Source organism: Bombina bombina, chromosome 2 (assembly GCF_027579735.1).
Source record: "Bombina bombina isolate aBomBom1 chromosome 2, aBomBom1.pri, whole genome shotgun sequence".
Classification (NCBI taxonomy): domain Eukaryota; kingdom Metazoa; phylum Chordata; class Amphibia; order Anura; family Bombinatoridae; genus Bombina; species Bombina bombina.
The window spans coordinates 448,883,566-448,898,865 of record NC_069500.1 but is presented as its reverse complement, the minus strand read 5'-3'; positions in this window follow the sequence as shown (position 1 = coordinate 448,898,865).

The following is a 15,300-nucleotide window of genomic DNA, read 5'->3' as shown; positions in this document are numbered from 1 at the left end:
TTGAGTCTCTGGGTTGCTCTGATGGAGTCTTCGTTTAAAAGTGTTGCTAATTCCTGCCTTCTGTGTTGTAATGATTTGAATGTATTTTGGGATAAAGTCTGTTGGTGTTGTTTCGTTAGTTTGTCGATTTCTTTTTGTAGTGTATATGTTTTGGCTAAATATAGTTTTATATGAATGGCCTTTTCTCTTATGAGGAGTCCTCTAATGTATGGTTTGTGAGCTGCCCATGTAAGCAAAGGATTCTTAGTACTGCCTTCATTAATCTCCCAGTACTCCATCATCGCTTTAAATATAGAGTCCTGTGTCTCAGGGTTTTTGAGGGTTTAAGGATCGAAAGTCCAAGATCTTGGTCTGTGGTGTCCATGTATATGTGATATTTCTATTTGAACTATGGAGTGGTCTGAAAAGACACATGTTTGTATTGAGGAAGATATTAAATCAGGAATAAGAAGTTGGCTTAAATATATATATAGTCTAGTTTTGAGTATGATTTGTGGGCATGAGAGCAAAAGGTATATTCTGTGGTCCCACCATATAGTGTGTCCCAGGAGTCTAGAATGTTATGAGAGTGAAGTGAATCTTTGATTGATTTTATTACTGTATTGTGTCATTGTTTATGTATTAGTGTGCAAGGTGGTGGTGGGGAGCGCTCAAAAAGAGCTGTGAGTTGGACTGTGATTCTTAACTATTCCTTAAAATCCTTCAAATCTTCTCACAAAAATCCTAAATTAAAGTGTTAATAAATTAATCACTATGCTATGTGGCGGTAGACGTTTCTACAAAAGAGTGTACTCCGTGTTAAAACTTATTTCCCCTAATCGGCAATTATGTAACAATATATATTGTTTGAAACTTAGTTTAAAGTGCAGTGCGTGTATATATGTGCATTAGTAATATTCCCATCCGCAACAGATACTACTGGTATTTATCCTATTCCTTAATACTTCTATCCGTAATGTGTAAGCACAATGTTGTGAATACAATATTGTAAATATACTTATAAGTGAATGAAAAAATTATACAGTGGTTTAGAAAAAAACATTTACTTAAAACATGTTAAAATACAAATACAAATACTGTTGCTGAAGACAATTCATATGGTGTTCCGTATCTTTGTAATTAAAGCATATATTAGAGCATATCCATATCCTATGAAAAAATGTAATTGTTTAAAAATAATGTTTTTCAGTGAGTTCAGATATTGTGATTCTTTAGTAATGTATCTGATAGGGTATTCTTAAGTTGTGGCCACAACTAGTCCATAGATTAAAAAGTCCCAAAGGTAAAAACAAATTGGCTCAACTCCCCCTAACCGGACCTCCGATATCCCTTACCTCCGTGATATTTATCGTGGTGCCGTGGGTTCTGGGAAGAGTGCTTCTGTGTACAAGCCGAGTTTGTTGTTTCTCCCGTCGGCGTGCCGCCGTTTGGGTCGCTTCCGCAACTACTTCCTACCCAGGTGTGTTTGATGTCCGTCTTGACGTGGTGCACGGAGGACCTATCGGGTAGCCGGATCGTGGGGGGAGTGTTCCTGTGATCCTTCTGCTGGAGCTAATAGTATCCACACTCAATGTCGTTTTCTACCCTATCAGATACATTACTAAAGAATCACAATATCTGAACTCACTGAAAAACATTATTTTTAAACAATTACATTTTTTCATAGGATATGGATATGCTCTAATATATGCTTTAATTACAAAGATACGGAACACCATATGAATTGTCTTCAGCAACAGTATTTGTATTTGTATTTTAACATGTTTTAAGTAAATGTTTTTTTCTAAACCACTGTATAATTTTTTCATTCACTTATAAGTATATTTACAATATTGTATTCACAACATTGTGCTTACACATTACGGATAGAAGTATTAAGGAATAGGATAAATACCAGTAGTATCTGTTGCGGATGGGAATATTACTAATGCACATATATACACGCACTGCACTTTAAACTAAGTTTCAAACAATATATATTGTTACATAATTGCCGATTAGGGGAAATAAGTTTTAACACGGAGTACACTCTTTTGTAGAAACGTCTACCGCCACATAGCATAGTGATTAATTTATTAACACTTTAATTTAGGATTTTTGTGAGAAGATTTGAAGGATTTTAAGGAATAGTTAAGAATCACAGTCCAACTCACAGCTCTTTTTGAGCGCTCCCCACCCCCACCTTGCACACTTTCACACATCTGATATTGGGAGCATATCAGACTTGGGGAAGCAAGTTGAGTCTGATCTAATCTTCACTCCTCACCCCCTCTTATTGTTTATGTATTAGTTTTGCAGCGCCTATTGCCGTGTTAGGGACTATGGTAACACTGAAGTCTCCCCCTAGGAAAATCCTAGATTTTGACCAGTTGGTTAATAGCATTCACCTAGATTACAAGTTTTGCGTTTGTGTTTTAACACTGAAAAAATGGCCATTTCAGCATCAAAACAGCAACGCAGCCATTAAAAGTCTTGTCGGGATAGCTGTACCGCAAGCCTTTTAGCCTGTAATGCAATGTCAGTCCCGCACTCAAAAAAATTACGTTTTTGTGTGGGATTTCCATAGCGCTGACAAGTTTTGCGGTGAGGCTAAAAATCTTGCGTTACACCCTATACCGACACGATCCGTTTCGAAATCTGAGAGCAGTAGTTACACAAAACTCATAACTAAACTATTACAAAGTACACTGACACCCATAAACTAACTATTAAACCCTAAACTGAGGCCCTCTCGCATTGCGAACACTATAATAAACGTATTAACTCCTAATCTTCCGCGCCCGACATCGCCGCCACTAATAAAATGTATTAACCCCTATTCCGCCACTCCCCAACATCGTTGCTACTATACTAAAGTTATTAATCCCATTTCCCCGCACCCCAACATTGCCCACACTATAATAAAGAAATGAACCCCTATTCCGCTGCTCCCCGACATCGCCGCCACTAAATAAAGTTAATACCCCTAAACCTCTGGCCTCCCACATCACTACCACTAAATAAACCTATTAACTCCTAAACCACCAGCCCCCCACATCGCCAAAAAACTAAATTAAACTATTAACCCCTAAACCTAACAAACCCCTAACTTTAAATTACAAGATCCCTATCTTAAAATAAATAAAAACTTACCTATGAAATTAAAAAAACCTAAGTTTAAACTATAAATTAACCTAACATAAGTTTTAGACTAAAATTAAAATAACTATCAATCAAATAAATTAAATCACTCATTAAAAAACCTAACACTACTAAAAAAATTAAATCTACATTTACAAAAAATAAAAAATACTAAATTACAAAAAATAAAAAAATACTAAAGTACAAAAAATTACAAACACTAAATTACGAAAAATAACAAACACAATTATCCAAAATAAAAACAATTACACCTAATCTAATAGCCTTATCAAAATATAAAAGCCCCCCCCCAAAAAAAAAAAAAAAAAATCTAGCCTACAATAAACTACTAATAGCCTTTAAAAGGGCCTTTTGTAGGACATTGCCCTAAAGAAATCAGCTTTTTTTCCTGTAAAAAAAATACAAAGACCCCCCAACAGTAAAACCCACCATCCAACCAACCCCCCAAAATAAAAAACCTAACTCTAAAAAAAACCTAAGCTACCCATTGCCCTGAAAAGGGCATTTGTATGGGCATTGCCCTTAAAAGGGCATTCAGCTCTTTTTCATTGCCCTTAAAAAGGGCATTTAGTTCTTTTAAGAAAGCCCAAAAACCTAATCTAAAAAAAAAAACACCCAAAAAAGTTTAAAAAAACACTAACCCCGATGATCCACTTACAGCTTTTGAAGTCCGGACATCCATCCTCATCCAGGCGGATTTAAAGTTAGGGGGTTGTTAGGTTTAGGGGTTAATAGTTTAATTTAGTGTTTTGTGATGTGGGGGGCTGTCAGTTTATGGTTTAATAGGTTTATTTAGTGTCAGTGATGTGGGAGGCCAGAGGTTTAGGGGTTAATAACTTTATTTAGTAGTGGTGATGTTGGGGAATGGCGGAATTGGGGTTAATATCTTTATTATAGTGTGGGCGATGTTGAGGTGTGGGGGAATAGGGGTTAATAACTTTATTATAGTGGCAGCGATATCGAGAGCGTCAGCAGGTTAGGGGTTAATACATTTATTTCGGTGGCGGCGATGTCGGGAGTGGCAGAATAGGGGTTAATAACATTATGTAGGTGTCGAGGGCAGCAGATTAGGGGTATTTAGACGTGGGATTTATGTTAGGGTGTTAGGTTTAAACTTCCCCATAGACATTAAGGGGTTGTGTTACGAAGCTTTTCATTCCGCGATCGCAGGTGTTATTTTTTTTCTAACACTTTCTCTCCATTGATGTCTTTGGGGAAAGCGTGCACAAGCACGTAAAGCAGCGCTTGTATTTTGTGCGGTAAGGAGCTCATCGCCACCATATCGCACGCACAAGGCGACTTTTTCAAAACTCATAATGGCAGCACTATGGAGGGTGAAATAACGCAACTTTTGTTGTGTTTGTTTCACACCCTCTGTAGCACAAAACTTGTAATCTAGGTGATTGACACTTGTGATGGGCAAAAATGTGACGGGCAAAATGCCTAGATCAGCTCTTGGGAGTCAAATGTTGTGTGAAATGTGTTTCTTGGAGAAATATTATGTTAGCCTTAAGTTTAGAGTATTGGGTCAAGGCCGTTTTTCGTTTCAGGTTAGAGTTAAGGCCACGAACATTGTGGGAGATCAGTTTAAAGTTTGGTGTCATTATCTATGTTTTACAGTGCTATCTTTCTCTCTTTAAGTTTTCTAATAATACCTATACATATGGTTATACAAGTTCTACAAGTTCTACATTCCCGGCCTTCCCAAGACAACAGATTAGTGTCAATTCTCGTGTCATCACAATTTAAACAAACAGTAAAAAAACATCAACCTTGAACAAAAATAGTAGTAAAATAAACAATAATATGATAAACATTGGTGTAACATTGGGGGAAATGAACACACTTTTAGTCCACATATAACATTTTCAAATAGGGGTATCTAGTGTGCTGCTTAAGGAATTGTTAGAGTTGGTTATCACCTATAGAAGAAGGGTGGTTTGAGAGGCATATTGATCTTTATATAAATCTCAGTTCCTAGTGTCTGGTGCTAGGCTTCTTATATTTGGATAAACTAAACAGGTTGTAGTATAAAATAACATGAGTCTCTACTAAGCTTCTATTATTATTACTATTATTATACTTTATTTATGAAGAGCCATCATATTTCGCAGCGCTGTCCATTTAAATAAAACAATAATATAAAACTTCTAAGAGATATGACAAAATTTACAAACACATACAGGAGGAATTGAGGGCCCTATTCCCGTTAGAATTTACAATCTAGAAGGGTAGTAGGTTGAGAAACAGGAGGACTGCAAGATTGAGAAAGATGGTAATGCAGAGTTAGATGAGAGAAATGTTGTTAGGTAAGAGAAATATTATTGAGTTGGATGGTAGGCTTCTCTGAACAGAAACGTCTTCAGAGAGCATTTAAAGGAAGAAAGATTAGGGCAAAGCCTGAAAGCACTAGGGAGAGTGTTCCAGAGGGTAGGTGCTGCACGACAGAAGTCCTGCAGTCTAGCATGAGAGGAGGAGCAGGTCATTGTTGGATCTTAGTGGGCGGGCTGGAGTATACTTACTGATTAGAGAGGATAGGTAGAGGGGAGCGGTGTTGGTGAGCGCTTTGTATGCAAGGGTGAGAATTTTGAATTTTATTCTGCTGTGTTTGGGGAGCCAATGAAGGGACTCGCAGAGAGGTGCAGCAGATACAGAGCTATGGTAAAGGTGGATCAGCCTGGCAAAGGCATTTAGGATGGATTGAAGGGGGGAGAGGCGGGAAAGAGGAAGGCCAGTAAGTAGGTCATTGCAGTAGTCAAGTCGGGAAATGACAAGGGAGTGGATTATTTGCTTTGTGGTGTTAGCACACAGAAAAGGTAGAATCTTGGAAATATTGCGTAGATGGTTGCGGCAGGATGTAGAAAGCAATTGGATATGGGGGGCAAAGGATAGATTTTTGTCAAGTGTAACTCCGAGGCAGTGGATTTGGGGTGATGGGGAAATGGTGATGCCGTCAACAGGGATAGAGAAGTCACAAGTCAGCGTAGAGCTTGAAGCTTGAAGGTGGATAAGAAGTCTTGGCTGACATGAGAACGGACAGAGGGAGAGAAAGCCGGGGTGCAGAGGTAGATTTGGGTGTCATCAGCATAGAGGTGATATTTGAAGCCATAACTGTTGATAAGTTTACCCAGTGAAGAAGTATAAATGGAGAAGAGTAGAGAACCCAGAACAGATCCTTGAGGTACTCCAACAGACAGAGGCATTGGAGAGGAGGAGTCGCCGGTAAATGACACGGAAAAAGACCTGTGAGAAAGATAAGAGTGAATCCAGGAAAGAGCAGTGTCACAGAGGCCAAAAGAGCTAAGGGTCTGTAGGAGGAGGGGGTGGTCAACTGTGTCAAAGACAGCTGAGAGGTCAAGTAAGATGAGTATAGAATAGTAGCCAATATTTTTAGCAGAGAGAAGATTGTTGGTAAGGGCAGTCTCAGTTGAGTGTTTGGGGCGGAATCCAGATTGCAGGGGGTCAAGCAAGGAGTTGGCGGACAGGAAGTTGGTTAGGCTATAATAAACTAGTTTTCCAAGGAGTTTTGATGTTAGTGGAAGCAGTAATATGGGGCAGTAGCTTTCAGGAGAATTAGGGTCAAGGGAGGGTTTTTTGGGTATGGGAGTGACTTTTGCGTGTTTGAAAGAAGATGGGAATGAGTCGGTAGAGAGAGATAGGTTGAAGATGTGGGTAAGAGCAGGAGTGAGGGTGGAAGATAGGGAGGGTATTAGATGGGAAGGGATAGGGTCGAGCAGGCAGGTAGTGAGGCATGAGGAAGATAGTAAGGAGGAAACTTCATTCTCAGTGGCTGGATGGAAGATGCAGAGGGTGGCAGAGGGAGTAACTGGGCCTGTTGATGGAATATTGCAGGTTGGTGTTAGGATGTTGCATCGGATAGAACATGTTTTTTTTAAAAAGTAGTCTGGCAGGTCTTGAGCACTAAAGACAGATGAGGGGGTGGAGCAGGAGGGTAGAAGGGAGAGTTAAAGGTGGAGAATAGTAGTTTAGGGTTTGAGGAAAGAGTAGATATAAGAGAAGAGAGGTAGGTTTTCTTGGCTAAGTGAAGGGCAGAAGTGTATGAACAAAGAATAAACTTATAGTGTATGAAGTCAGGTTCAGAGTGAGTTTTCCTCCAGACATGCCCATCATTACGGGAGCATTTTTGCAAAGAGTGTGTTTGCTGAGAGTGCCAGGGCTGCATCTGACGGCATGATGTTTAGCGCAGCTGGGGAGGGGCAAGTGTGTCTAGTGCAGAGGAGAGAGTTTTGTTATAGTTGGCTGTTGCGAGATCAGGGCAGGTTATAGTGGAAGTGTGAGGGAGGAGATCTTGAATAATTTTTGAAAATTGGAGCGGATCTACAGCATGTAGATTTCTACAGGTGCAGGGGCGGGATGGAGGAGTGGGTTTAGCTGCTGCATTAGTATTATAGGTGACCAGGTGATGGTCTGAAATGGGAAAAGGGTGACAGGTGAGGTCAGATATAGAACAGAGGTAGGAAAATACCAGGTCGATGGAGTGTCCATCACGGTGGGTAGGAAATAGGGTGGATTGTGAGAGACCGAATGAGGATGTGAGTGAAAGAAGTTTAGAGGCAGCAGGGACAGACGGGTTGTCAATGGGAATGTTGAAGTCCCCAAGAATTAGGGTTGGTATATTTGTAGAGAGAAAATGAGGAAGCCAGGCGGCAAAGTTGTCAAGGAAATGGGAGGTAGGTCCAGGAGGGCAATAGATGACTGCCACTTTGAGGGAGAGGGGGGTTGGTTATTGAAGTGTGACTTTACAAGCCACATAAGTGTCCTGTACTGAGTCTAAGCTTAAGACTTTAAAGTGATAGGGACCTATGGGACAACTGTTGGAAAGAGAAGACTATCATTATTAGAGAAAGTTATACTTATCTCAATCTCTTTTTCTTCTGTTGGTTCTTGTTAGAGGTTTAGGGCAACTCTAATGCCTTTATCCTTTTTCAACCATTTGGTAATGGTTGGATTTTTTGATGGCAATATATTAGGAGGATCTTTTAAGAGTGTTATCTTTCAGGTCTTAGACTTTTTCTTTGTATTTCTGGTCCATCTCTGTCTCTAAGGTTGGCTTGGATGGGTCAGTGTTTGGTCTTCTATTCTGGCATGTTCAGAAGATGGGATGGTAGGTGGATAAAGCTAAAGATATTTGCAGATTTTGAGAATGTCTGAAACTTCCCTGAGGCTAAGGACTCTGCCTTCATGGAAAATTTGGAGTGCAAAAGGGAAACCCCATCTGTCATTGAGCTGATGTTTCCTTAGAAGGGATGTGAGTGGGCGCAATGTATTCCTTTTTTGTGATGTTCTTAACCATAGATCTTGATAAAATTGGATGATGGAACCTTGGAGCTTAAAAGTTTGGTTCTTCCTCGCTGCAGATAGGAGTGTTTCTCTGTCTGGAAAGTGGAGCATCTTGACTATTAAATCCTGTGGTGGGGCATTTTCTATAGGTTTTGCACGGAGTGTGCGATGAGCCCTTTCCAGTTGGAACATATTTTCGTCTACTACTCCTGATATGGCTTGAAAGTGCTGTAGCAGATAATTATTTAGCTTGTCAGGGGTGACTGATTCTGGTATTCCTTTTAGTCTCAAATTATTTCTACAACAGTGATTCTCCAAGTCCTCCATTTTGTCTTGGATTTCATTGATTATTTGTTGGTGGGAGGAAACTTGTTGAGATAGAGTGGATATTTAATCTACTGTGGTCGATCGTGCATCCTCTAGAGTGGCTACTCTAGACCCAAGGTTGTTCATATCTCGTTTGAGATCAGCCAGGCTGTTAGTAACTGTGTTTTGTAGAGTGTCAAATATCTTCCATAATTTATAGAAGTTGACTGAGATATCGTGTTTGGAGACTAAGAGCTTGAGATCCGCTTTTGTAGTGGATATTGTATCTTCTATAGCGGTCTGAGAATCTCTATCAGGGCCTTAGCGCCTTTTGCCGATTTAAAGAATAATGCGGCTGCTGAGCTCTTGCTGTACTAGACTTATTTTGTTTCCTAGCTGATATGGTTATTTCTTGGAGCCAGAAGTACTTTGAGTGTTGGCAAGATGTATATACTAGAGTTTTGTATAGTAAATATCCTGGTCACCCCTGACCAGTATACAGCTTATGCGTGGTTCTAATCGTGGAGTCAAATCAGGAGGAGGACCAAATAAGATGACGTCAGTCCATGAGTGTGGCTATCTGAGCGTTTTGTAGCTAGTTAGTGTTCTCCTGTAATATATTTACTTTAGAATAAGTTTCATAAGTGAGTTGAGGGTGATATCCATAGGTCCCTTCTGCGTATATTCACATCAAACCCAATGTTTATCTGCCTGTTGTATCTTTTGTCAGGGATAGAGTGGAAAGAAGTGGGTGCTTAATATTAGCGCCATGCTATGATCTTGGCCTAGTCTAAAGTAGAAGAGGACTTATTTGTAAACCTGCATAGGGCTGAGGCCTGCTGGTATTCTGAGTGAGGGAAGTTTGTTAACACTCTTGATAAATGGTGTACCCTCGGTACCCTGGGTGTACCCAATTTGAAAAGTTCCGTATATCGTGTATTTGTTATGAAGATGTCTTACCAGCGGACTGTATTAGCTTCACTGTCACCTCACCCTTTTGTCCGATGATATGAACTAGCCTCCATCAGCTGCCAGGAGCATTGACACATTGAGCATTTCAGCATAGATTTTGCTGTGTCATCAATGTAATGGCGGTCGTCAGTTTGTGTTACCGTTCCCCTTCTGACTTCATAACTGCGCCGAAACTGGCAATTCTTGGCTAGATCAAGGCCAGGAGTCTTCCCTTAGGCTACATCTGTAGGATCCAGGCTCGATTGTTGGGGAAAACCGCTATTTGTCAGCTAGCAGCACGGAGCTAGAAGATTACACGTCTGTCTCCATTCGGCTCCAAGCTCAACCCCTAGATTAGTGCATTATGAGACCCAGATCCGTGTATTAGAAGAAAGATTTATAGAATGAGAATATAACACAAAAGTACTTTAAAAGCTAAATTGGAAGTGACAGAAAAACCATTTTAAAAAGAGAAAAGACAGTGGTGGATGATAAAACAGGCATTAGAGCACCATTTATAACATTCAATCAACAGCATAGAGATATGGAAAAAATCATACGCAAACATTGGCATGTCATTAAGTTGGATACAGTCTTAGGTAAAGAAATATCAGAAAAACTTATGTTTATATACAGAAAATCTGCAAATCTAAAGAATATCTTGGCCCCAGGTGAGTACAAAGGAAAAAATAAATCAATGAAAGAGGTAGATCTCAGAGTGAATAAGATATGTGGCTATTTTCCCTGTTATAGCTGCAAAGCCTGTGAGCATATTAAAAAAAAGATATTTGTATCCAGTAGTACAGGCAGAAAGTACGAAATAAAAGATACCATTCGTTGCAGAGACAAAGAGATACTGTATATTTTGCAGTGTTCGTGCAAATTACAATATTTAGGAAAAACAACCAGGTCATACAGGGACAGAATAAGGGAGCACTTATACAACATAGAGAAAGGAAATTTGGAAACCCGCCTATATGACCATTTAAAAAAGTACACAACAACAGTACAAAAAATATTACATGCTGGGTAGTTAAAAAAGTGAAGAAAAACTGTAGAGGTAAAGATTTCCAAAAACTGATTCTTAGAAAGGACGCTGAGCTTATACATGAATTAGGGACCTTGTACCCCTCAGGTTTAAATTCAGAATTTGATCAGACACCTTTTATTTTGGATTGAACAAATATCCCCTTATATGCCCTAAACACATAATATATGTATAACAAGTGTATTAACTAAGTTGAAACACATACAAATTTGGATCATAGAATGAAAGGAATAATGTGGAAAACTATATACCTCACCATAATATGGTCTGAAAGATATAACTACATACCCACAAAGATATCTATTAGAAATGAAACATAAGGTATCCATATATAAATTCTGATGACGTATGTCTGAAAATATAACATAAATCTGTGGAAGCCTGAAATGATAATAGATACTATAATAGATATGTGGAAGCCAACATTAGACCTTACAACCTGTTTGTTGCCTGTAAATATTAAAAAATATTTTGAAGCATGAAATGATAACATGCATTATTACATGTGTAAGCCACCAGTAGACTATACCACCTTAAGAAACATATCCACCAGAAAAAGGAATGAACCAATCAATGCCCACAGGAGCTAACGGACACTAGCCATTCATCTTGAAAAAGCCTTGAGAGAAGGCAAAATGCGTCGATTTGAGGACTGTGTCTGTGACAAAATAGGCTCAACAGTATTTTGAATCAAATCTCTGCGCAGAGAGACTAAATCTTTCACCCCCTGTGGGTTTACTTTCCATAGCCGTTTATTGGCTAATCCGCAACACCTGACGCGGAAGCGTATGAACGGCCAATAGATACTCACATGTCATGGCAGATCCAAGCCGGGCAGGATCAAGGTGAGGATCATTGGCAGAAATTGCAAAATAAACTACAAAGGTTCGTCTATAACCAAATAAGACTGATGAACGTTTCTTCTCCAGCTGCAAAAAATGGAAGTCAGGAAAAGCAGGTAAAAAAGACTAGCTGATTACAGGACTGTGGAGAGGCGTAAACTACTTGACATTTCTACCAATCAAATAACACTACACAAGTTCAAAACAGTGGATTACAATTTGACAAGTGAATAGGTGGCATAAGGACTGAATATCAATTAGAGGTGGCAATAGAGACTTTGAGAAAGTTATATGTGGCTTTCCACATGTTTGCAATTATTTAATTTGTATATAACGCTTGTTTTAAGCTTTTTTAGACATATTTAAGTTTATATTAGTTTATATTAGAGTGTATATCAGAGCTTTTACAGTGTATATCAGAGCACCTGTAGTGACCAGTCACTTTTTTATGCTATATACAAGAGTTGTGTATATTGTTATTAAATTACTAATTTTAAAAATCATATGTTTTGTTAGAATTGTCCTTCCTCTGGGTGGTATATTTTGCTGTGTAAGCGCTGCTCCAGCTACTTTTTTCCTGTTCACATTTTTATTGAATGGCCATTAAGGAGGGATGTTATTTCTGGAATAGCCTAATATACTCTAAGGCTGCGCTGAGGTATTGCTTTTGTGTATATATGTATTTACAGACATATATACACATATAAACACATAAATACATATGTACACACACACACACACACATATATATATATATATATATATATATATATATATATATATAAATTATATTTATGTAATATTCATATTTAATAAAGTGTTTTATTGTGTATTTACTGTAAATATTTCACATTCCAAAGTTTGGCACATCACAGAATATGTTCTATGTATTTACAAATAGATATTCCTATATATATATATATATATATATATATATATATATATATATATATATATATATATATATATAACATAATTTATGTAAGAACTTACCTGATAAATTCATTTCTTTCATATTAGCAAGAGTCCATGAGCTAGTGACGTATGGGATATACATTCCTACCAGGAGGGGCAAAGTTTTCCAGGAGGGGCAAAGTTTGCCTATAAATACACCCCTCACCACACCCACAATTCAGTTTAACGAATAGCCAAGAAGTGGGGTGATAAGAAAGGAGCGAAAGCATAAAAAAATAAGGAATTGGAATAATTGTGCTTTATACAAAAAATCATAACCACCACAAAAATGGGTGGGCCTCATGGTCTCTTGCTAATATGAAAAAAATGAATTTATCAGGTAAGTTCTTACATAAATTATGTTTTCTTTCATGTAATTGGCAAGAGTCCATGAGCTAGTGATGTATGGGATAGTAGATACCCAAGATGTGGAACTTCCACGCAAGAGTCACTAGAGAGGGAGGGATAAAAAAAAAAGACAGCCAATACCGCTGAAAAATTAATCCACTACCCAAATCAAAAAAGTTTCAATTTTTATAATGAAAAAAACTGAAATTATAAGCAGAAGAATCAAACTGAAACAGCTGCCTGAAATACCATTCTACCAAAACTGCTTCTAAATAAGAGAAAACATCAAAATGGTAGAACATAGTAAAAGTATGCAAAGAAGACCAAGTCATTGCTTTGCAAATCTGATCAACAGAAGCTTCATTCTTAAAAAGCCCAGGAAGTAGAAACTTACCTAGTAGAATGAGCCGTAATCCTCCTAGGCGGGAATCCACCCGACTCCAAATAAGCATGATGAAACAAAAGTTTAAGCAAGATGCCAAATAAATGGCAGAAGCCTTTTGACCTTCCTAAAACCAGAAAAGTTAACAAATAGACTAGAAGTCTATCTGAAATCTGAATAGCTTCAACATAGTATTTCAAAAAACTCTTACCATATCCAAAAAAAGTAAGAATCTCACCAAAGAAATTTTAGGAAAACAATAATTCCTCCCTAATGTTGTTAGAATTTACAACTTTAGGTAAAAATTGAAATGAGGACAGCAAAAACCACCTTATCCTGATGAAAAAATCAGAAAAAAGAGATTCACAAGAAAGAACAGATAAATCAAAAACTGTTCTAGCTGAAGAGATGTCCAAAAAGAACAATACTTTCCATGAAAGTAATTAATGTCCAGAGTAAGCATATGCTCAAATAGAGAGCCTGAAAAGCCTTCAGAACCAAATTAAGACTCCAAGGAGGAGAAATTGGCTTAATGTCAGGTTTGATACGAATCAAAACCTGAACAAAATGATGAATATCAGGAAGTAACACTGCCGTATCCTGAGGAAAAATCAGAAAAGGATATTCACAAAAAAGAGCAGATAACTCAAAACTCTTCTAGCAGAAGAAATAACAAAAAGGAACAATACTTTTCCAAGAAAGTAATTTAATGTTCAGAGAATGCATAGGCTCAAACGGAGGAGCCTGTAAAGCCCTCAGCACCAAATTGAGACTCCAAAGAGGAGAGATTTAATTAATGACAGGCTTGATACGGACCAAAGCCTGTACAAAACAATGAATATCAGGATGATTAGCAATCTTTCTGTGAAAAAAGAACAGAAAGAGTAGAGATTTGTCCTATCAAAGAACTGAAGACAAAACCTTATCCAAACCAACCTGAAAAAATTATAAAATTCTATGAATTTTAAAAGAATGTCAAGAAAAGTAGGTCTTCCAGACTCGAAAATAAATCTTTCTAGAGACAGATTTATGAGCCTGAAACATAGTAATAATCAATGAGTCAGAGAAACCTCTATGACTAAAAATCAAGCTTTCAATCTTCATCCTCCTGAGATTTCCAAACCCCTTGTGCTGACAGATATCCTCAGACAGCCTCCCAACCAAAAAGACTCACATCTGTAGAGATCATGGTCCAGGTTGAAAGAAATGAAGAGACCTGTAGAACTAAATGATGGTGAACTTAACCACCAAATCAAGATAAATAAATATTAGGATTCGAAGATTTAAAATGTGAAATCCTAGAATCCCTGCACCATAATTCAGCATAAAAAACTGGAAAGGTTCTTCTATTGAAAATGAGCAAAGGGAATTGAATCCAATGCTGTGGTCATAAGACCTAAAACTTCTAGGCATATATAGCAACTGAAGGAAAACAGAATTTATGCTTACCTGATAAATTACTTTCTCCAACGGTGTGTCCGGTCCACGGCGTCATCCTTACTTGTGGGATATTCTCTTCCCCAACAGGAAATGGCAAAGAGTCCCAGCAAAGCTGGTCACATGATCCCTCCTAGGCTCCGCCCACCCCAGTCATTCGACCGACGGACAGGAGGAAATATATATAGGAGAAACCATATGATACCGTGGTGACTGTAGTTAGATAAAATAATTCATCAGACCTGATTAAAAAAGCAGGGCGGGCCGTGGACCGGACACACCGTTGGAGAAAGTAATTTATCAGGTAAGCATAAATTCTGTTTTCTCCAACATTGGTGTGTCCGGTCCACGGCGTCATCCTTACTTGTGGGAACCAATACCAAAGCTTTAGGACACGGATGAAGGGAGGGAGCAAATCAGGTCACCTAAATGGAAGGCACCACGGCTTGCAAAACCTTTCTCCCAAAAATAGCCTCCAAAGAAGCAAAAGTATCAAATTTGTAAAATTTGGCAAAAGTGTGCAGTGAAGACCAAGTCGCTGCCTTACATATCTGGTCAACAGAAGCCTCGTTCTTGAAGGCCCATGTGGA